This window comes from Herpailurus yagouaroundi, unplaced genomic scaffold, assembly GCF_014898765.1.
Source record: "Herpailurus yagouaroundi ecotype Mexico unplaced genomic scaffold, PumYag 67793, whole genome shotgun sequence".
NCBI lineage: Eukaryota > Metazoa > Chordata > Mammalia > Carnivora > Felidae > Herpailurus > Herpailurus yagouaroundi.
The window spans coordinates 25,813,734-25,837,786 of NW_024420586.1; the positions used below are offsets into that span (position 1 = coordinate 25,813,734).

Here is a 24,053-nt window from a genome sequence, read left to right on the forward strand (position 1 = left end):
AAGATCAGAGCAGAAATAAACAATACAGAATCTAAAAAAAAAAAAAACTGTAGAGCAGATCAATGAAACCAAGAATTGTTTTTTTTTTAAAAAAATAAACAAAATTGATAAACCTCGAGCCAGGCTTCTCAAAAAGAAAAGGGAGATGACCCAAATAGATAAAATCATGAATGAAAATGGAATTATTACAACCAATCCCTCAGAAATACAAAGCAATTATCAGGAATACTGTGAAAAAGTGTATGCCAACAAACTGGACAACCTGGAAGAAGTGGACAAATTCCTAAGCACCCACACACTTCCAAACTCAAACAGGAAGAAATAGAAAACTTGAACAGACCCATAACCAGCGAAGAGATTGAATCAGTTATCAAAAATCTCCCAACAAATAAGAGTCTAGGACCAGATGGCTTCCCTGGGGAATTCTACCAGACATCTAAGGCAGAGATAATACCTATCCTTCTCAAGTTATTCCAAAAAATAGAAAGGGAAGGAAAACTTCCAGACTCACTTTACTTTGATTCCTAAACCAGACAGAGACCCAGCAAAAAAAGAGAACTACAGGCCAATATCCCTGATGAACATGGGTGCAAAAATTCTCAACAAGATACTAACAAATCGAATTCAACAGCATATAAAGTAATTATTCACCATATTAAGTGGGATTCATTCTTGGGCTACAGGGCTGGCTCAACATTCACAAATCAATCAATGTGATACATCACATTAATAAAAGAAACGATAAGAACAATATGATCCTGTCAATCAATGCAGAAAAAGCATTTGACAGAATTAAGCATCGTTCCTTAATAAAAGCCCTCGAGAAAGTTGGGATAGAAGGAACATACTTAAACATTACAAAAGCCATTTATGAAAAGCCCACAGCTAATATCATCCTCAATGGGGAAAAACTGAGAGCTTTCTCCCTGAGATCAGGAACATGACAGGGATGTCCACTCTCACTGCTGTTGTTTATCATAGTGTTGGAAATTCTAACATCAGCAATCAGACAACAAAAGGAAATCAAAGGCATCGAAATTGGCAAAGATGAAGTCAAGCTTTCACTCTTTGCAGATGACATGATACTATACATGGAAAACCTGATAGACTCCACCAAAAGTCTGCTAGAACTGATACATGAATTCAGTAAAGTCGCAGGATACAAAATCAATGTACAGAAATCAGTTGCATTCTTATACACAATAATGAAGCAACAGAAAGACAAATAAAGAAACTGATCCCATTCACCATTGCACCAAGAAGCATAAAATACCTAGGAATAAACCTAACCAAAGATGTAAAAGATCTGTATGCTGAAAACTATAGAAAGCTTATGATGGAAATTGAAGAAGGTACAAAGAAATGGAAAAAAACTCCATGGTAATGGATTGGAAAAATAAATATTGTTAAAATGTCAATACTACCCAAAGCTATCTACACATTCAATGCAATCCCAATCGAAATTGCACCAGCATTCTTCTCAAAGCTAGAACAAGCAATCCTAAAATTTGTATGGAACCACAAAAGACCCTGAATAGCCAAAGTAATGTTGAAGAAGAAGATCAAAGCTGGAGGCATCACAATTCCAGACTTTACCCTCTACTACAAAGCTGTCATCATCAAGACAGCATGGTATTGGCACAAAACAGACACATAGACCAATAGAATAGAATAGAGACTCCAGAATTGGACCCACAAAAGTATGGGCAACTAATCTTTGACAAAGCAGGAAAGACAGTCTCTTTAACAAATGGTGCTGGGAGAACTGGACAGCAACATGCAGAAGAATGAAACTAGACCACTTTCTTACCCCATTCACAAAAATAAACTCAAAATGGATAAAGGACCTGAATGTGAGGCAGGAAACCATCAAAACCCTAGAGGAGAAAGCAGGAAAAAACCTCTCTGACCTCAGCCACAGCAATTTTTTTTTTTAAATTTTTTTTTCAACGTTTATTTATTTTTGGGATAGAGAGAGACAGAGCATGAACGGGGGAGGGCAGAGAGAGAGGGAGACACAGAATCGGAAACAGGCTCCAGGCTCTGAGCCATCAGCCCAGAGCCCGACGCGGGGCTCGAACTCACAGACCGCGAGATCGTGACCTGCACAGCAATTTTTTACTTGACACATCTCCAAAGGCAAGGGAATTAAAAGCAAAAATGAACTGTTGGGACCTCATCAAGATAAAAAGCTTCTGCAATGCAAAGGAAACAATCAACAAAACTAAAATGCAACCAACGGATTGGGAAAAGATATTTGCAAATGACATATCAGACAAAGGGCTAGTATCCAAAATCTATAAAGAACTCAGCAAACTCCACACCGGAAAACCAAATAATCCAGTGAAGAAATGGGCAGAAGACATGAATAGACACTACTCTAGAGAAGACATCCAGATGACCAATAGGCACATGAAAAGATGCTCAACGTCGCTCCTCATCAGGGAAATACAGATGAAAACCACACTGAGATACTGCGTCATGCCAGTCAGAGTGGCTAAAATGAATAAATCAGGAGACTATAGATGCTGGTGAGGATGTGGAGAAACGGGAACCCTCTTGCACTGTTGGTGGGAATGCAAACTGGTGCAGCCGCTCTGGAAAACAGTGTGGAGGTTCCTCAAGAAATTAAAAAGAGATCTACCTTATGACCCAGGAATAGCACTGCTAGGAATTTACCCAAGGGATACAGGAGTGCTGATGTAGAGGGCACTTGTACCCCAATGTTTATAGAAGCAGTTTCAACAATAGCCAAATTGTGTAAAGAGCCTAAATGTCCATCAAGTGATGAATGGAAAAGAAATTGTGGTTTATATACACAATGGAATACTACTTGGCAATGAGAAAGAATGAAATATGGCCCTTTGTAGCAACGTGGATGGAACTGGAGAGTGTTATGCTAAGTGAAATAAGTCAGGCAGAGAAAGACAGATACCATATGTTTTCCCTCTTATGTGTATCCTGAGAAACTTGACAGAAGTCCATGGGGGAGGGGAAGGGAAAAAAAGTTAGAGAGGCAGGGAGCCAAACCATAAGAGACTCTTAAAAACTGAGAATAAACTGAGGGTTAATGGGGGGTAGGAGGGAGGAGAAAGTGGTTGATGGGCATTGAAGAGGGCACCTGTTGGGATGAGCACTGGGTGTTGTATGGAAACCAATTTGGTAATAAATTTCATATTTAAAAAAACATAAGGATGCAGTGGATATTATAAACCAGATACAGTAGATTTGAAGACAATAAAAGTAAAATGTCATAATGATAAAGGGATAGTTCCTTAGAAAGATATAACAATTATACATATGTATGTACCTAATAATAGAGCCTCAATATACATGAAGCAGAAATTGATGGAAACACAGCAGGAAATTTGAACACTCTGTTTATAGTTGGAATGACTAGACCAAAAACAAATTCACTAAAGACACAAATGGATTGAGCACTGCTATCAACCATCTTGACTTAACTGCCATCTATAGAATGCTCCATTCAACAATTGCAAAATATACAGTCTTTTCAAGTGCATATCATCATTTCACCACAAGAGACCATAGGTTAGACCTTAAAGGATATCTTGATAAATTTTAAAGGACCAAGATTATACAGAGCATATTCTATGATCACAGTTGAATTAGATTACAAATCAATTATATGATATATTGGAAACTCCCCAAATCTGGAAGTTAAACAACATACTTTAAAGTGATTCATGGGTCGAAGATGAAATCATGAGAGAAATTAGAAAATATTTTGATCTGAACAACAGTGAAAGTAGAACAGATCAAAATTCATGGGATTCAACTAAAGGGATGTTTAGAGGAAAATTTATAGGTTTAAATGATAATATTAGAGAAGAAGTATGTAAGGGTACCTGGGTGGCTCAGTCAGTTGAGTATCTGATTCTTGATTTTAGCTCAGGTCATGATCCCAGGGTCATGGGATCAAGCCCCGCATCGGGCTCTGTGCTGAGTGTGGAGCTTGCTTAAGATTCTCTCTCTTCCTCTGCCCCTCTCCCCAACTTGCACTCTCTCTTTAAAAAAAAAGTGACCTAAGTTCTCTTCTTAACAAGATAGAAGAAGAGCAAAGTTAATCCCTGGTAACTAGAAGGAAGGAAATAATAAAGAGCAGAAATAAACTTTATTGGAAACAGTAGAGACAATTAACAGAACTAAAAGTCAGGTCTTGGAAAAGATCAACAAAATTGACAAACCTCTAGCTAGACTGAATAAGACTAGGAAGAGGAAATACATGACTGATATCAGGAACATACATTAGGTTATCAATGAGACCCTACAGATATTGAAAGGGTAATAAGAAAACAGAATAAATAACTCCCAGCCAACAAATTTGACAATGTAGCCAGGATGCATGGATGGAGAATTTGAACTGTGATGCAAGCCTAATTACTGCCATGGCTGACTCCTTGGGAATCTTTTGAATGCCCATCAGGTTAAGGCTCGATGATATGCCTTTACATCCCCATTTTGATCAGTCATTAAATATAGGCCACCCAGGGAAGGAGTGTGACCTTGAGTGAGGCAGCTCTCTGCAGTTGAGACAATCCCATAAGGGGCTGACAACTGTCTGACAATAGAACCCCCAGCACCTGAAGGACTAAGCCCGTCATTGAAGGGGAAGAAGGGTGGTACATCCCAGTGTCCACCACAGGTCCCTTTACGAATGCTTCTTTTCAAAATCAGATCAACACTATTAGTAACATGACAGAATGGGTTCAGGTAAAGAGAATTAAAGGTATGATGACTTATTAGAGTAATGGACGAATAAATAACAGCATTAATACCTACCACCCACTGTGGGTCAGGCACTGTGGGAGGAACCAAAAATACTTAGAGAAGATATAGTCCCTGGCTCTGCTCCCAGTGGGAGGAGGCACAGCAGACAGGGTGAAATGAAATCTCACATGAAATATGTATTATTATAATGCCACAGGAGTGAAGAACGGTGAACAATTTACTCTGCCTTTGGCTACAGGTGGGAGGTGTGTGTGTGTGTGTGAGTGGGCTGGATTTCCAGAAAGGTTTTAGGTAACATTTTAGCATCTATAAGACCAAGAAAATTTTGTACAGGATGTGGTATTTGAGGTGTACTCTAAACATAGTCCTGATATTTTAATGCAGAGTTAGAGTACAGTTTGGTTTAGAAAAATATAATATACACAAAGAGTTCTTCTGAAACAACTGCTAATGGAAGACTGGGTTACTATAAACAATATGTTTTTCCTGGAAACGCTGTTCCTGCCAATTATGTGCTGCATTTTAAAAACAACCATTACAATATCTTCAGGATATTTTTCGCATCAGAAAATATAATGGAAATCTATTATGAGCAAGGCTTATTTAGGACATTTTAGTTTACAGACACTATTTTGGACATGTGCTTATGATGTTAAAAAAAAGAAGTTTCCACCACCCTTTGGCTATGTATATATAGGCTCTCTCAATAGGAAATAGTACTTCATTCAGTTACCCCAGATTCAAATCTTGGAATACAGGTTCCAAAGAATTCAGAGACCTCATACCCTGAACACAGACTCCCAAAACCTCACAGACTGAACAGCAATAACCACAAATGACACACACAACTCTCGGAGCTCTGACCCTCTAAAGTTGAGAGACCTCACATTCTTGAGTTTAGATGCCAAAAAAAACAAAACAGAAAACAAAAATTGTAAGCAAACTTGGGAAACAAACCGTGAAAGAGGGCAGACTCTTACAACCTTGAAAAGAGACACTGAATACCTCAGACTCCAACCTTGGAATGCATATTATGAGAGTATTCTGTGTCATTACAACATGGACACACCTCTGAATACTGGTGATTGAATATTTGGAACCTAGCCCCTCAATGAATGCATAGACCCTTATACCCGGCGTACAATCTTACAAATACCCGAGACTCCAACCTCGGGTCACAGACCTTCAACGAGTTCAGAAAACTTACTCCTTAAAAAAAATACATATATGTCATATAAACATTAGAATACAGGCCCTACAAGATTTATGAGTATTACACCCAGAAAACAGACAAGAAAGACTTCAGATCTTGGAACATAGACCCTTAAAGATTTCATAGAACTGCAACTCTAAACACAGACATGCCAATACATCAATTTCATTATCATAGACCCTCAAAGTCTTCAAACTCTTACTCTCAAAATATAGATGCACGAATACCTCAGAATCAATCCTATGAAAAAAAGGATCTTCAAAGAGTCAGATACCTCACTCACTGAACATGTACCACCAAACACTTAAGACCCTGACCTGGCAATGTAGACCTTCACAGATCAGGACTTTCACACCCTGAATATAGACTCCAGAAGCTCAGATTCAAAATTCATATCAAATACACCCAGAAATTTCAGAGTCCTCATACTCCAACCACAAATCCCTAATGCACAAACCCAGATCCCCTGTAACATCAGACTGAAACCTATGAACGCAGATCATCAAAATGGTTCACAACTTTCAACTCTGAACTCACAGCCCCATAGAACAAAATCAGACTTTCACACTAACATCTTTACAGCACAGAGAGATCACACACCCAGATCACAGACCCCAAAATACTTCAGATCAAACCTTGGAGCAGACAGTTAATAAATACAGACACCTCTTATTCCCTGGCCACAGACTCCCAGAACCCCTGTTTCAAACCTTGACACAGACCCTCAAAGACTTCAGGCACACCCATGAACACAGACCTCCAAATACCTCAGATTTAAACCCTTTTTTAAAAGTTTATTTATTTTGTGAGAAAGAACGTGAGCAGGGGAGGGGCAGAGAGAGAAATAGAGAATTCCAAGCAGGCTCTACATCGTCAGTGCAGAGCACGATGTGGGGCTTGAACTCACAAACTGTGAGATCATGACCTGAGCTAAAACCGAGTCAGACACCCAACCAACTGAACCACCCAGGTGCCCCCAGGTTTAAACCTTTGAATATAGATTCTCAGAGTTCAGAGACCTCACATCCTGAACAGAGGCATCTAATCAACTCAGACAAAAAACTTGGAACTCAGAACTTAAAAGACTTCAAGGACCTTACTCTTTGAACACAGAGCAAAAATACCTCTGAAACTTGGGATCCAAGCTTAAAATTTCAAAAGACTTTACAACTTTATCACAGACCCTCAATTACCTCAGATTCCAACCTTATGCTGTAGACCCTGAAAAATTTCAGAGACCTCATACCCTGAACACAAACCAGCAGTTACTTCAAACTCAAACCTTTGGACTGACCCTGAAAATTTTCAGAGAACATGAGCACACACCTCTAAATACCTGACTCAAAACATGGAATATATTCTCTTAGAGAGATCAGAGACCTCATACCCTAAACACAGACTTCACAAACACCTCAGGCAAAAAACTTGGAATAAAGACTTGCAAAGAATTCATGGACCTCACTTCTTGAATACAGACCCCCTAATACCTCAGACAGAAATGTGGGACTCAGACATTCTAAAAGTTCAACAATCACACACCCTGAAAACAAGTCTCCTAATTGCTAAGACTAAACCCTCAGAACACAAGCTGAAAATCTCAGAGGTTTCAAACTCTGAATACGGACCTATAAATAACTCAGGCTTAATCTTTGGGACATAGATCCTTGGAAAGTATAGAGACCTCATGCCATGAATGCAGACCTCCAAATACATGAAACTTAAGCCTTTGGAAACAGACCCCTATAGGTTTTAGAGACCTCTCACTCTGAACAGAGACCCCCAAATACCTCAGACTCAAACATTAAAATGAAGACACCAAAAGATATGAGAAGCCTCACACTCTGAACACAGATCCACAGTGACTTTAGGTTTAAACCTTACAACAAATTTTTAAAGACTTCAGAGACCTCACCCTGTGAACACAGAACACCAAGTACTTTAGAGTCAAAATCTGGAGTCACATACCTTAAAGGGTTTGGAGAAGTCACACCCAGAACAGACTTCCAACCCCCTCAGAATCAATCCTTAGGACAGAGACTCTCAAAATTTCAGAGACATCATACCTTGGCTACGGACCCCCAAATAACTCCAACTAAGTCCTTGGGACACAGCCTCTAAAATATCAGACTTCACACTCTGAAAACAGACCCCAAATACCTCATATTCAAAACTTGGAATCCAGATCCTCTAAAAGTTCAAAGACTTCACATGCCAAACACAGACCCCTGAACACCGCAGACTTAAATCTTTGGAAACAGAATTCTATTGAAAACAATTCTATTGTTTTCAGAGACATCTGTCACCGATAGAGACCTCCAAAAACCTCAGAGTTAAACCTTGAGGCACAGACTTAAAAATAGTTGAGGGACCTCACACCTAGTACACAAATTCCTAGTTACCTCATATTTAAATGTTGGAACAGGGGTGCCTGGCTCAGTTAAGCATTTGGATCTTGGTTTTGGCTCAGGTCATGATCTCATGGTTCATGAGTTTGAGCCCCACATCGGGCTCAGTGTTGTTGCTTGGGATTCAATCTCTCTCTCTTCCCCTCCCTCCCTCTCTCCAAATACATACATACATACATACATACATACACTTTAATGTTGGAGCAGACCCTGAAGGAATTCAGTAAACTTGAGCACAGAATCCCACCTCAGGTTCAAACTTTCAAACATATACCTTATAACCTAAATGTGGACGTTTAAACAACTCAGACAAAAATTTTGAATACATACCCTCAGAAAGTTTAAAAACTTTATTTCTTGAACTAAGACCTCGAATACCTTAGACCCAAACTTGGGACACAGACCTTCTAAAATTTCAGAGACTTCATGCCTTGAAATACAGACCCTCAAACTATTCACAGACCTAAAACCCTGAACACTCAGTCTACATTAATCAGATTAAACCTTGGGGCACCTGGGTGGCTCAGTCGGTTAAGTGCCTGACTTCTGCTCAGTTCATGATCTCATGGCTTGTGGGTTCAAGCCCTGCATCTGGCTCTCTGCTATCAGCTCAGAGCCCACGTTGGATCCTCTGTCTCCCTCTCTCTCTGTCCCTACCCCACTCGTTCTCCCCCCCACCATAAGACAAAACATAAAAAGAAACACTTGGGGCATATCTCAAAGTCTTCAGAGATCTCAAACTGTGAACACAGACACCCAAATCTCTCTGACTCAGACCTTGAGCCACAGACTCTCAGAGAGTTCAGAAACCTGAGACTTTATCGCAGTCCCACAATTATGTCAGGCTGAAACCTTGGGGTAGATCTTCAAAGAATTCAGAAAACTCAACCCTGAGCACAGACTCCTTAAGTGTCTCAGATGTAGATTGTGGAACCTAGCCCCTCAAAGATTTCAAAGACATTACTCTTGACCATAGACTTTCAAACACCTCAGGTAAAAATCTGGGAAACAGACTTTCAAAAATTTCAAGGCCTCACTTCTTTTTAAAAAATTTATTTATTGATTTTTTAAATTTACATACAAGTTAGTTAGCATATAGTGCAACAATGATTTCAGGAGTAGATTCCTTAATGCCCCTTACCCATTTAGCCCATCCCCCTTCCCACAACCTCTCCAGTAACCCTCTGTTTGTTCTCCATATTTAAGAGTCTCTTATGTTTTGTCCCTCTCCCTGTTTTTATATTAGTTTTGCTTCCCTTCCCTGTGTTCATCTGTTCTGGGTCTTAAAGTGGTCATATGAGTGAAGTCATATTATATTTGTCTTTCTCTGACGGACTAATTTTGCTTAGCATAATACCCTCTAGTTCCATCCATGTAGTTGCAAATGGCAAGTTTCATTCTGTTTGATTGCTGAGTAATACTCCATTGTGTGTGTGTATATGTGTGTGTTTATATATATACACACACACACATATCTCATGTCTTCTTTATCCATTCATCCATTGATGGACCTTTGGGCTCTTTCCATACTTTGGCTATTGTTGATAGTGCTGCTATAAACATTGAGGTGCATGTGCCCCTTCAAAACAGCATACCTGTATCCCTCAGATAAATACCTAGTAGTGCAATTGCTGGGTCGTAGGGTAGTTATATTTTTAATTTTTTGAGGAAACTCTATACTGTTTTCCAGAGTGACTGCACTAGTTTGCATTCCCACCAGGAGTGCAAAAAGATTCCTCTTTCTCCACATCCTCACCTACATGTGTTGTTGCCTGAGTTTTAATTTTAGCCATTCTGACGGGTGTAAGGTGGTATCTCGTTGTGGTTTTGATTTGTATTTCCCTGATGATGAGTGATGTTGAGCATTTTTTTCATGTGTCTGTTAGCCATCTGGATGTCTTTGGAGAAGTGTCTATTCATGTCTTTTGCCCATTTCTTCACTGGATTATTTGTTTTTTGGGTGTTGAGTTTGGTAAGTTCTTTATAGATTTTGGATACTAACCCTTTATCTGATATGTCATTTGCAAATATCTTCTCCCATTCTGTCAGTTGCCTTTTAGTTTTGCTGATTGTTTCCTTCACTGTGTAGAAGCTTTTTATCTTGAAGAGGTCCCAATAGTTCATTTTTGCTTTTGTTTCCCCTGCCTCTGGAGACATCTCAAGTATGAAGTTGCTGTTGCCGTGGTGAAAGAGGTTGTTGCCTATTTTCTCCTCTAGGATTTTGATGGCTTCCTTTCTTACATTTAGGTCATTCATCCATTTTGAGTTTATTTTTCTATATGGTGTAAGAAAGTGGTACAGGTTCATTCTTCTGCATGTAACTGTCTAGTTTTCCCAGAACCACTTGCTGAAGAAATTGTCTTTATTGCATTGAATATTCTTTTCTGCTTTGTCAAAGATTAGTTGGCCATAGGTTTGTGGGTCCATTTCTGAGTTCTCAATTCTGTTCCATTGATCTGAGTGCCTGTTATTGTGCCAGTACCATACTGTCTTGATGATTACAGCTTTGTAATTCAGCTTGAAGTCTGGGATTGTGATGCCTCCTGCTTTGGTTTTCTTTTTCAAGATTGCTTTGGCTATTCGTGGTCTTTTCTAGTTCCGTACAAATTTTAGGATTATTTTTTCTAGCTCTGTGAAGAATGCTTGTGTTGATAGGTATTGCATTGAATATGTAGATTGCTATGGGTAGTATTGACATTTTATCAATATTTGTTCTTCCTATCCAGGAGCATGGAATCTTTTTCCATTTTGTTGTGTCTTCTTCAATTTCTTTCATAAGGCTTTCTATAGTTTTCAGTGTATAGATTTTTCACCTCTTTGGTTAGATTTATTCCTAGGTATTTTACAGTTTTTGGTGCAACTGGAAATGGGATTGATTCCTTGATTTCTCTTTCTGTCACTTCATTGTTGGTGTGTAGGAATGCAACCGATTTCTGTGCATTGATTTTATATCCTGCAACTTTGCTGAATTCATGAATCAGTTCTAGCAGGTTTTTGGTGAAATCTTTTGGGTTTTCCATATAGAGTATCATGTCATTTGTGAAGAGTGAAAGTTTGACCTCCTCCTGGCCAATTTGGATGCCTTTTATTTCTTTGTGTTGTCTGATTGCTGAGGCTAGGACTTCCAATACTATGTCAAGTAACAGTTGTGAGAGTGAATTTCCCTGTCTTGTTCCTGACCTTAGGGGGAAAACTCTCAGTTTTTCCCCATGGAGGATGATATTAGCTTTGGGTCTTTCATATATGTCTTTTATGATCTCGAGGTATGATCCTTCTCTCCCTACTTTCTTGAGGGTTTTTATCAAGAAAGGATGGGGGCGCCTGGGTGGCGCAGTCGGTTAAGTGTCCGACTTCAGCCAGGTCACGATCTCACGGTCCGTGAGTTCGAGCTCCGCGTCGGGGTCTGGGCTGATGGCTCAGAGCCTGGAGCCTGTTTCCGATTCTGTGTCTCCCTCTCTCTCTGCCCCTCCCCCGTTCATGCTCTGTCTCTCTCTATCCCAAAAATAAATAAACGTTGAAAAAAAAATAAAAAAAAAATAAAAAAAAAAGAAAGGATGCTGTATTTTGTCAAATGCTTTCTTTGCATCTATTGAGAGGATCATATGGTTCTTGTCCTTTCTTTTATTGATGTGATGAATCACATTGATTGTTTTGCAGATATTGAACCAGCCCTGCATCCCAGGTATAGATCCCACATGGTCATGGCGAATAATTTTTTTAATGTATTGTTGGAGCTGGTTGGCTAATATCTTGTTGAGGATTTTTGCATCCATGTTCATCAGGGAAATTGGTCTATAGTTCTCCTTTTTAATGGGGTCTTTGTCTTGACCCCATTTTGGAATCAAGGTAATGCTGGCTTCATAGAAAGAGTTTGGAAGTTTTCCTTCCATTTCTATTTTTTGGAACACCTTCAAGAGAACAGTTGTTAACTCTTCCTTAAATGTGTAGCAGAATTCCCCTGAAAGCCATCTGGCCCTGGACTCGTGTTTTTTGAGAGATTTTTGATTACTAATTCAATTTCTTTACTGGTTATGGGTCCGTTCAAATTTTCTATTTCTTCCTGTTTCAGTTTTGGTAGTGTATGTGTTTCTAGGATTTTGTCCATTTCTTCCCGATTAAGGCCTTACTTCTTGAATCCAGACTCAATTACCTCAGACCCAAATTTGTAACAAAGATCCTCTAAAAGTTCAGAGAACTCGGGGCGCCTGGGTGGCGCAGTCGGTTAAGTGTCCGACTTCAGCCAGGTCACGATCTCGCGGTCCGTGAGTTCGAGCCCCGCGTCAGGCTCTGGGCTGATGGCTCAGAGCCTGGAGCCTGTTTCCGATTCTGTGTCTCCCTCTCTCTCTGCCCCTCCCCCGTTCATGCTCTGTCTCTCTCTGTCCCAAAAATAAATAAACGTTGAAAAAAAAATTAAAAAAAAAATAAATAAAAGTTCAGAGAACTCAAACCTCGATCAAAAAGCCCAAGTATCCCAGATTCAGATCTTACAACACAGACCTTCAGAATTTTAGAGACGTCACACATTGAACACTTATGCACATAATTCAGATTCAAACCTTGGGATACAGACCTTAAAGAGTTCAGAGATCTTACATCCTGAACATAAACTCCAAATACCTTACACAGAAATCTTGGAGCATAGACACTCAAAGTGTTCAAGGGCCATACTCCTTGAGCATAGATCCCAAATGCCTCAAATCTAAAGCATATATTTAATATTTATTTATTTTTGAGAGAGAGTGAGTGAGTGTAAGCAGGGGAAGGGCACAGAGAGAGGGAGACAGAGAATCCAAAGCAGGCTCTGCACTGTCAGCACAAAGCCTAACGTGGGGCCTGAACCCACAAACCATGAGATCATGACCTGAGCCAGTCAGACGCTCAACCATCTGAGCCACCCAGGTGCCCCTGAAATGTCTCAAATCTAAATGTGGAACACAGACCCTTTAAAATTTTAGGGATCTCAAACCTTGAATGCAAATCCCCATGTACCTCACAAACCTTGTAAGTTTTAAACCTCATACCTCATTAAACCTTATAAAACTGATCTCAATGATTTGAGAGATGTCATAACCTACACAGATAAAGTGTTCAGAGGCCTCACACTCTCAGCACTGATGCCACATAACTCAGATTCAAACCTAGGGACCCAGAAATGGTAAATATCTGGATAAATATAATAATAGATGATTCTTACCCTCCTGAGTTCTTTAAAGTATGTTTGACACTTAAAAGTAAAATTTATAACATTGTCTGATATAAGTTTCAACATGTGTAAATGTAACCAATCAGACAACTGTAGCATAAAGAGCGGATGGTAAAGAGGCCTATAAGGTGGCAAGGTTTCTACATTTGAACTGAAATGATAAAATATTGATTCTAAGTTGAATATGAAAAGTTAAGTATGTACTTTGTAATTCCTAGAGGAACATACAAAGATATAGTGAAGATCACAACAGGGGTGCCCGGGTGGGTCAGTTGGTTGACTGTCCAGCTTTGGCTCAGGTCATGATCTTGTGGTTCACAAGTTTGAGCTCTGCGTTAGGCTCTGTGCTGACAGCTCAGAGCCTGGAGCCTACTCCAGATTCTGTGTCTCCCTCTTCTCTCTGTCCATCCCCTACTCATTCTGTCTCTCTTTCTTTCTCTCTCTCTCTCTCTCAGAAATAAATGAAAAAAATGTAAAAAAAAAAAAAACCTTGGTTTGGTTGCTGACATTTAAAAAAAATAAAAAAATCACATCAGATGTATTGAAACAGAATATTGGAAGTTTTAACTAACCCCAAACAAGGCAGTAAAGGTAAAACAGGAATGAAAAACAGGAGGAAAGAACAGAAAACAATAAAATGGTAGTTCTAAATCCGAACATCAATAATACATTGAATTTAAATAGCCTAAAACATCAATTAAAGGACAAAGACTGTCAAAATTAAAAACCATGACCTCAGTATATGCTGTTAGCAAATATAGTGATATAGGTAGGATAACAACAAAACAATGACTGGTTTCAATGCAGAGATATACAGTGCTGGACAGAGCATCACTTCCATTCTTAGAAGAAAAAAGCTGGACAAACTGCGACTTAAATACTTTTCTTGAAACCATTGATGAAATGAGTTTTCTGGGAAAACAATTAACCTGAAATCTAAAGAGACAGGCACTGATAGGAAGGACAAAACACCTGAGCATTTGATTATCTAGAAAAGATGCCTCCAAATGTCACATAAGCCAGTAAGAAAGTTCAGGTAAAAATGTTTAACGAATGGCTAAAGGCTGAGTGTGTACTACTGTGAGAGTGTGAAGTCCTAGTGGCTGCAGACCTGGGAGTTTCACACCTGCTTGCACTCTTTTCCTCTAGAACTCCACCAGTCACCAGTAGGGATGTTGAGGAGAATCCTGAGAAGACAGAGGAAATGGGGCTGCAGGCACTGCTGAAACTATACAAACCTATTTCCTCAATCTCCCATACAAAACAAAAGCCTTAATTTGTATGATGAAAATTATCAAAACCTGTTGCCTAAGGTCACTGGTAAAAACCCATTGCAGTTGGGAGGAAAAAAAATGGAAACTTCCATTGAAACTCTTGCCTACCCATCCTCCCTATCTCCCCTAACTAGCAAAAGCCTTCATCTGCAGGGGAAGGACATCAAAGCTGTAGCCTAAGGGCACAGGTGGAAACCTGCTGCAGCTGGAAGGAAGGAAGGTTGGGTGTGGGGGTGTGAGTGGGGAATAATCTCTGTCTCTGGAGTAATAAGTGCTAGGCTCAGCATTCCATCTGGCAGGGCAGCAGAAACACTTGTGAAGGCCACATAACCCTGAGACCCAGGTACATGGTGTCTGTCTAATACTGAGATTTAATTAGAATATCAGGAAACATATTCCCTCCCACTCCCCACCACACTAACAAGCCTCAAATAAAAAATAAGCATGGAATACAGCTCATAAAGCTGTAAGAGACAGACTTTCTCCAGGGAACAGCACAAGGGAAAGACACAAAGCCAAATGGGGAGATCAAAAGAAGACATCAGTAGAAGGACTTGAAGGCTCTTGGCTCACTGAGAATAATCACAGCAACAATAAACTTAGTACAACTCCTTACTAAATTAATACTAAATCCTAGCAGAAATACCCATACTAAAATCCTAGGAAAAGTAACTGTGTGCTCTTCTCCGAACATACAAAATATTTACTTCAGTATCTAACTGTCCCATACAACATGTTAAACTTTCAACAAAGAATTGTTCTGCATACAAATGGCAAGAAACACAGTCTGGAGACAAAGCAATCATCAGAGCCAAACTTGGATATAACATAGATGATGAAAGTATCAGACAGAGAATTTAAAATAATTGCAGTTAATATGTTAATGTTTCTAATGGAAATGGGAATGAGAGAGAAAGTCTTCTCTGATGTTTCAATTAAGCCTTATTTGTAGGCAAGCACTGTGGGCTTGTGTCTTGGGGGAGTGGCCTTCACAATGTTCCTGTCCCTTCCTCTATGGGTAGAGCTTGTCTGCCCTGTTTGCTACTCCCAGCTGCATGAGTATACCCAGCTACAGCTCTGATGCTCTCATTCCTGAAGATGGAAGCTTTAGTTACTTAGGGAAGATAGGAAAGTAGGTCTGGACCAAGTTTCCTTGATGACCTCAATTGCCTTCCCTTAGTTGCAGCACAATTTTACTAGTGCCTGAAGATTAAGATTTTTCATTCTGTAAGGGAGATCTGGGATATGGGTCTGGGAGGATTTGGGCAGTGGCTGTTCTCTTCTCCTTGCTAGCACCATGGGGAAACCTTTCTGGATTGTTTGTGTGAGCCTAGTGGTACTCCTAGAGGAAAAGCCTTGCAAGAGCGTGGGAACCCCACATGGCTGAGTCCCGTCGGAGCTTCACATTCTCATGCTAGGTCTCCAGGAATTCATCAAAATTTTTTGTTTAATATTCATAATGGCTAATGCTCCAGTCCTGTGTCTCTCTTCAGGTGCCTATCTCCCTCCAGATTTTGGAAAGACATTTATTCTATGACCTCAGGTCTCTGATGAGTCCGAGGAAACTCATTAATTTGTAATTTTCCCAGTTTTTTCTTTGATGGGATAGGCAACATATTTCCAGCTCTCCATCTCTGAACTGAACATCTAGGTCATATGGTGTGTGTATATTTAACTTCACAGGAACCTGCCAGACCGTTTTCTGGAGTGGCTGTATAATTTTGTATTTGTGTCAATAGCATATGAGAGATCCAGTTGTTCCACATCCTCACCAGTACTTGGTATTGTCAGTACTTTTTCTTTTTTTCATTTTTTAAATTTATATATGAAATTTATTGTCAAATTGGTTTCCATACAACACCCAGTGCTCATCCCAAAAGGTGCCCTCCTCAATACCCATCACCCACCCTCTCCTCCCTCCCACCCCCCATCAACCCTCAGTTTGCTCTCAGTTCTCAACAGTCTCTTATGCTTTGGCTCTCTCCCACTCTAACCTCTTTTTTTTTTCCTTCCCCTCCCCCATGGGTTCCTGTCAAGTTTCTCAGGATCCACATAAGAGTGAAACCATATGGTATCTGTCTTTCTCTGTATGGCTTATTTCACTTAGCATCACACTCTCCAGTTCCATCCACGTTGCTACAAAAGGCCATATTTCATTTTTTCTCATTGCCACGTAGTATTCCATAGTGTATATAAACCACAATTTCTTTATCCATTCATCAGTTGATGGACATTTAGGCTCTTTCCATAATTTGGCTATTGTTGAGAGTGCTGCTATGAACATTGGGGTACAAGTGCCCCTATGCATCAGTACTCCTGTGTCCCTTGGATAAATTCCTAGCAGTGCTATTGCTGGGTCATAGGGTAGGTCTATTTTTAATTTTCTGAGGAACCTCCACACTGCTTTCCAGAGCGGCTGCACCAATTTGCATTCCCACCAACAGTGCAAGAGGGTTCCCGTTTCTCCACATCCTCTCCAGCATCTATAGTCTCCTGATTTGTTCATTTTGGCCACTCTGACTGGCGTGAGGTGATACCTGAGTGTGGTTTTGATTTGTATTTCCCTGATAAGGAGCGACGCTGAACATCTTTTCATGTGCCTGTTGGCCATCCGGATGTCTTCTTTAGAGAAGTGTCTATTCATGTTTTCTGCCCATTTCTTCACTGGGTTATTTGCTTTTCGGGTGTGGAGTTTGGTGAGCTCTTTATAGATTTTGGATACTAGCCCTTTGTCCGATATGTCATTTGCAAATATCTTTTCCCATTCCGTTGGTTGCCTTTTAGTTTTGTTGGTTGTTTCCTTTGCTGTGCAGAAGCTTTTTATCTTCATAAGGTCCCAGTAATTCACTTTTGCTTTTAATTCCCTTGCCTTTGGGGATGTGTCGAGTAAGAGATTGCTACGGCTGAGGTCAGAGAGGTCTTTTCCTGCTTTCTCCTCTAAGGTTTTGATGGTTTCCTGTCTCACATTCAGGTCCTTTATCCATTTTGAGTTTATTTTTGTGAATGGTGTGAGAAAGTGGTCTAGTTTCAACCTTCTGCATGTTGCTGTCCAGTTCTCCCAGCACCATTTGTTAAAGAGACTGTCTTTTTTCCATTGGATGTTCTTTCCTGCTTTGTCAAAGATTAGTTGGCTATACGTTTGTGGGTCTAGTTCTGGGGTTTCTATTCTATTCCATTGGTCTATGTGTCTGTTTTTGTGCCAATACCATGCTGTCTTGATGATGACAGCTTTGTAGTAGAGGCTAAAGTCTGGGATTGTGATGCCTCCTGCTTTGGTCTTCTTCTTCAAAATTACTTTGGCTATTCGGGGCCTTTTGTGGTTCCATATGAATTTTAGGATTGCTTGTTCTAGTTTCGAGAAGAATGCTGGTGCAATTTTGATTGGGATTGCATTGAATGTGTAGATGGCTTTGGGTAGTATTGACATTTTGACAATATTTATTCTTCCAATCCATGAGCAGGGAATGTCTTTCCATTTCTTTAAATCTTCTTCAATTACCTTCATAAGCTTTCTATAGTTTTCAGCATACAGATCCTTTACATCTTTGGTTAGATTTATTCCTAGGTATTTTATGCTTCTTGGTGCAATTGTGAATGGGATCAGTTTCCTTATTTGTCTTTCTGTTGCTTCATTGTTAGTGTATAAGAATGCAACTGATTTCTGTACATTGATTTTGTACCCTGCAACTTTGCTGAATTCATGTATCAGTTGTAGCAGACTTTTGGTGGAGTCTATCGGATTTTCCATGTATAATATCATGTCATCTGCAAAAAGCGAAAGCTTGACTTCATCTTTGCCAATTTTGATGCCTTTGATTTCCTTTTGTTGTCTGATTGCTGATGCTAGAACTTCCAGCACTATGTGAAACAACAGCGGTGAGAGTGGGCATCCCTGTTGTGTTCCTGATCTCAGGGAAAAAGCTCTCAGTTTTTCCCCGTTGAGGATGATGTTAGCTGTGGGCTTTTCATAAATGGCTTTTATGATCTTTAAGTATGTTCCTTCTATCCCGACTTTCTCAAGGGTTTTTATTAAGAAAGGGTGCTGGATTTTGTCAAAGGCCTTTTCTGCATCGATTGACAGGATCATATGGTTTTTCTCTTTTTTTTTGTTAATGTGATGTATCACGTTGATTGATTTGCGAATGTTGAACCAGCCCTGCATCCCAGGAATGAATCCCACTTGATCATGGTGAATAATTCTTTTTATATGCCGTTGAATTCGATTTGCTAGTATCTTATTGAGAATTTTTGCATCCATATTCATCAGGGATATTGGCCTGTAGTTCTCTTTTTTTACTGGGTCTCTGTCTGGTTTAGGAATCAAAGTAATACTGGCTTCATAGAATGAGTCTGGAAGTTTTCCTTCCCTTTCTATTTCTTGGAATAGCTTGAGAAGGATAGGTATTATCTCTGCTTGAAATGTCTGGTAGAACTCCCCTTGGAAGCCATCTGGTCCTGGACTCTTATTTGTTGGGAGATTTTTGATAACCCATTCAATTTCTTCGCTGGTTATGGGTCTGTTCAAGCTTTCTATTTCCTCCTGATTGAGTTTTGGAAGAGTGTGGGTGTTCAGGAATTTGTCCATTTCTTCCAGGTTGTCCAATTTGTTGGCATATAATTTTTCATAGTATTCCCTGATAATTGTTTGTATCTCTGAGGGATTGGTTGTAATAATTCCATTTTCATTCATGATTTTATCTATTTGGGTCATCTCCCTTTTCTTTTGGAGAAGCCTGGCTAGAGGTTTGTCAATTTTGTTTATTTTTTCAAAAAACCAACTCTTGGTTTCGTTTATCTGCTTTGCAGTTTTTTTAGATTCTATATTGTTTATTTCTGCTCTGATCTTTATTATTTCTCTTCTTCTGCTGGGTTTAGGCTGCCTTTGCTGTTCTGCTTCTATTTCCTTTAGGTGTGCTGTTAGATTTTGTATTTGGGATTTTTCTTGTTTCTTGAGATAGGCCTGGATTGCAATGTATTTTCCTCTCAGGACTGCCTTCGCTGCGTCCCAAAGCGTTTGGATTGTTGTATTTTCATTTTCGTTTGTTTCCATATATTTTTTAATTTCTTCTCTAATTGCCTGGTTGACCCACTCATTCGTTAGTAGGGTGTTCTTTAACCTCCATGCTTTTGGAGGTTTTCCAGACTTTTTTCTGTGGTTGATTTCAAGCTGCATAGCATTGTGGTCTGAAAGTATGCATGGTATGATTTCAATTCTTGTAAACTTCTGAAGGGCTGTTTTGTGACCCAGTATATGATCTATCTTGGAGAATGTTCCATGTGCACTTGAGAAGAAAGTATATTCTGTTGCTTTGGGATGCAGAGTTCTAAATATATCTGTCAAGTCCATCTGATCCAATGTCTCGTTCAGGGCCCTTGTTTCTTTATTGACCGTGTGTCTAGATGATCTATCCACTTCTGTAAGTGGGGTGTTAAAGTCCCCTGCAGTTACCACATTCTTATCAATAAGGTTGCTTATGTTTATGAGTAATTGTTTTATATATTTGGGCGCTCCGATATTCCACGCATAGACATTTATAATTGTTAGCTCTTCCTGATGGATAGACCCTGTCACTATTATATAATGTCCTTCTTCATCTCTTGTTATAGCCTTTAATTTAAAGTCTAGTTTGTCTGATATAAGTATGGCTACTCCAGCTTTCTTTTGGCTTCCAGTAGCATGATAAATAGTTCTCCATCCCCTCACTCTCAATCTAAAGGTGTCCTCAGGTCTCAAATGAGGCTCTTGTAGACAGCAAATAGATGGGTCTTGTTTTTTTATCCATTCTGATACCCTATGTCTTTTGGTTGGCACATTTAATCCATTTACATTCAGTGTTATTATAGAAAGATATGGGTTTAGAGTCATTGTGATGTCTGTATGTTTTATGCTTGTAGTGATGTCTCTGGTACTTTGTCTCACAGGGTCCCCCTTAGGATCTCTTGTAGGGCTGGTTTAGTGATGACAAATTCCTTCAGTTTTTGTTTGTTTGGGAAGAGCTTTATCTCTCCTTCTATTCTAAATGACAGACTTGCTGGATAAAGGATTCTCGGCTGCATATTTTTTCTGTCTAGCACACTGAAAATCTCGTGCCAATTCTTTCTGGCCTGCCAAGTTTCAAAAGAGAGATCAGTCATGAGTCTTAGAGGTCTCCCTTTATATGTGAGGGCACGTTTACCCCTTGCTGCTTTCAGAATTTTCTCTTTATCCTTGTATTTTGCCAGTTTCACTATGATATGTCATGCAGAAGATCGATTCAAGTTACGTCTGAAGGGAGTTCTCTGTGCCTCTTGGATTTCAATGCCTTTTTCCTTCCCCACTTCAGGGAAGTTCTCAGCTATTATTTCTTCAAGTACCCCTTCAGCACCTTTCCCTCTCTCTTCCTCCTCTGGGATACCAATGATGCGTATATTATTTCTTTTTAGTGTATCACTTAGTTCTCTAATTTTCCCCTCATACTCCTGGATTTTTTTTATCTCTCTTTCTCTCAGCTTCCTCCTTTTCCATAACTTTATCTTCTAGTTCACCTATTCTCTCCTCTGCCTCTTCAATCCGAGCCGTGGTGGTTTCCATTTTGTTTTGCATTTCGTTTAAAGCGCTTTTCAGCTCCTCGTGACTGTTCCTTAGTCCCTTGATCTCTGTAGCAAGAGATTCTCTGCTGTCCTCTATACTGTTTTCAAGCCCAGTGATTAATTTTATGACTATTATTCTAAATTCACTTTCTGTTATATTATTTAAATCCTTTTGGATCAGTTCATTAGCTGTTGTTATTTCCTGGAGATTCTTCTGAGGGGAATTTTTCTGCTTGGTCATTTTGGATAGTCCCTGGAGTGGTGAGGACCTGCAGGGCACTTCCCCTGTGCTGTGGTGTATAACTGGAGTTGGTGGGCGGGGCCACAGTCCGACCTGATGTCTGCCCCCAGCCCACCGCTGTGTTCACAGTCAGACTGGTGTGTGCCTTCTCTTCCCCTCTCCTGGGGGCGGGATTCACTGTGGGGTGGCGTGGCCTGTCTGGGCTACTTGCACAATGTCAGGCTTGTGATGCTGGGGATCTGGCGTCTTAGCTGGGGTGGGTAGGCAAGGTGCACGGGGGCAGGAGGGGCAGGCTTAGCTGGCTTATCCTTAGGTGATCCACTTCAGGAGGGGCCCTGTGGCAGTGGGAGGGAGTCAGATCCGCTGCCGGAGTTTGGCTCCGCCGAAGCACAGAGTTGGGTGTTTGTGCGGAGCGAGCAAGTTCCCTGGCAGGAACTGGTTCCCTTTGGGATTTTGGCTGGGGAATGGGCGGGGGAGATGGCGCTGGCGAGCGCCTTTGTTCCCCACCAAACTGAGCTCTGTCGTCCGGGGGCTCAGCAGCTCTCCCTCCCTTTGTCTTCCAGCCTTCCCGCCTTCTGAGCAGAGCTGTTAACTTATGACCTCCCAGACACTAAGTCGCGCTTGCTGTCGGAACACAGTCCGTCAGGCCCCTCCGCTTTTTGCAAGCCAGACTCGGGGGCTCTGCTTGGCCAGCGAGCCGCCCCTCCGCCCCGGCTCCCTCCCGCCAGTCCGTGGAGCGCGCACCGCCTCGCCGCCCTTCCTACCCTCTTCCGTGGGCCTCTCGTCTGCGCTTGGCTCCGGCGACTCCGTTCTGCTAATCCTCTGACGGTTTTCTGGGTTATTTAGGCAGGTGTAGGTGGAATCTAAGTGATCAGCAGGACGCGCGGTGAGCCCAGTGTCCTCCTACACCGCCATCTTCCCTCTCTCCTCCTCAAAATAATTTCTCCAGAGTAATTAACAGGCGTTATCTACCCAAGGAATGGAACAAATAGGAAGTTCAGGTTCTAAGGAGCTGCCTTGTTTGTGCCAGTGGCCCCACGCTAGCTCTTTATTAATTGCACCACCTGGGATGCTGATAGGGAACTGAGCTTTGGAACATTTCAGGCCTGGCATGGAATGCAGTTTTTACACAAGCTGCCACAGGGCACTGCTCTCCATGTGCTTTCTTTCCTGACCACTCTTCAATTAAGAAGTGTGTTATTCCCTTTCAGCCGGAAAATTCTGTGATTTCTTGTCTTGTGGTTCAGAAATCCGATTTCACAGCTTATCTTCCGTTAGATGAAAGTGTTTACGGTGTGTCTGGACCTGGAGTAAGTTCCTGCGGGTGCCCAAGAGCAGGGGCCTCCTCTCTCCTCTCATTAATTTGCTGATGCCTAACTGCACTGACGCAGCGGTGAGATACCGGGGAGAGCTCAATATATGTTAATTTATCTAATTCTTCAATGACTGCAAAACTTCCATTGTCTAGTTTTACTGCAGTTCACATGAGCAAGTACATTACTGGACACATAAGTACTTTTGAATTCTTACAACTACTGTGTATATACAGCAGTCTACTTGGATGAATATACCTTTAGGATGAATTCCAGAAGGGAGATTTCTGGGAAAGAATGCTTAGTGCATTACTAATTGTAATATGTTGAGAGTATCAGGAGTTTATCATGAATCTTTAAACCTGCTTCCTTTCCCTCATCTAAGGAGGTGAGGATGGGTTACATAAGCTGTTGGGGCTCAACACAAACACCCCTCATACATCCTAGCTGCGCCTTCTATTGCTCTCTTTCTCTCTCTCCAAGGCTAGCTGTTTGGGTTTCTCCCAACTGCACATTAGGGTGGTGGTTGTGGGCAGTAACTCCCAGGTCTGGCCCATATTCAGACCACCAGGGGCAGTACCCTAGGCCAGAAGAAGGCCAGACAGGGAAGAACAGACCACTCCCCACCACCATTATCTCCCTCTGAAGTACACACTTGTGGTCAGTGTGTGACCCTGAATCTTTCCCTCCTCCAGGTATTGGAAACAGGCTGGGTCATCATCCCACTCACTGTACCACCATAGGTGGCACCTCATCACAGCTTCATCATGGCTTTGTGTCTGTACATCCTGCTCACAGCTGACCCAGGTAGCATATACCACATTTTCTCCTATTGGGTTTCTGGACCGTCTGAACAGGGCTCACATTTGGCCCATGCACCCCCTCAGCCTTGGCCTGGGGTTGGACCTTGACACCTGCTCCACTCCAGACTGGGCACAGTTGCTAGTCCCCACTCTTTTTTTTTTTTTTTTTTAATTTTTTTTTTCAACGTTTATTTATTTTTGGGACAGAGAGAGACAGAGCATGAACGGGGGAGGGGCAGAGAGAGAGGGAGACACAGAATCGGAAACAGGCTCCAGGCT

At 40.9% G+C, this 24,053-nt stretch overlaps 1 long non-coding RNA gene across 8 annotated transcripts in view; it reads left to right on the top strand.

Annotated features, from left to right (window-relative positions):
• Nucleotides 1–24,053, top strand: part of LOC121025923 (uncharacterized) — a 152,358-nt gene that overhangs the window by 119,120 nt on the left and 9,185 nt on the right. For 3 of the 8 annotated variants that reach the window (XR_005788188.1, XR_005788189.1, XR_005788192.1), the window contains one exon: nucleotides 23,667–23,778. The exons of 4 other annotated variants lie outside the window; for them this stretch is intronic. This is a non-coding gene — a long non-coding RNA (uncharacterized LOC121025923). Of the gene's footprint in view, nucleotides 1–22,600; nucleotides 22,969–23,666; nucleotides 23,779–24,053 lie in introns of those variants that run through there. One more of the 8 variants, XR_005788191.1, reaches the window with a different exon arrangement.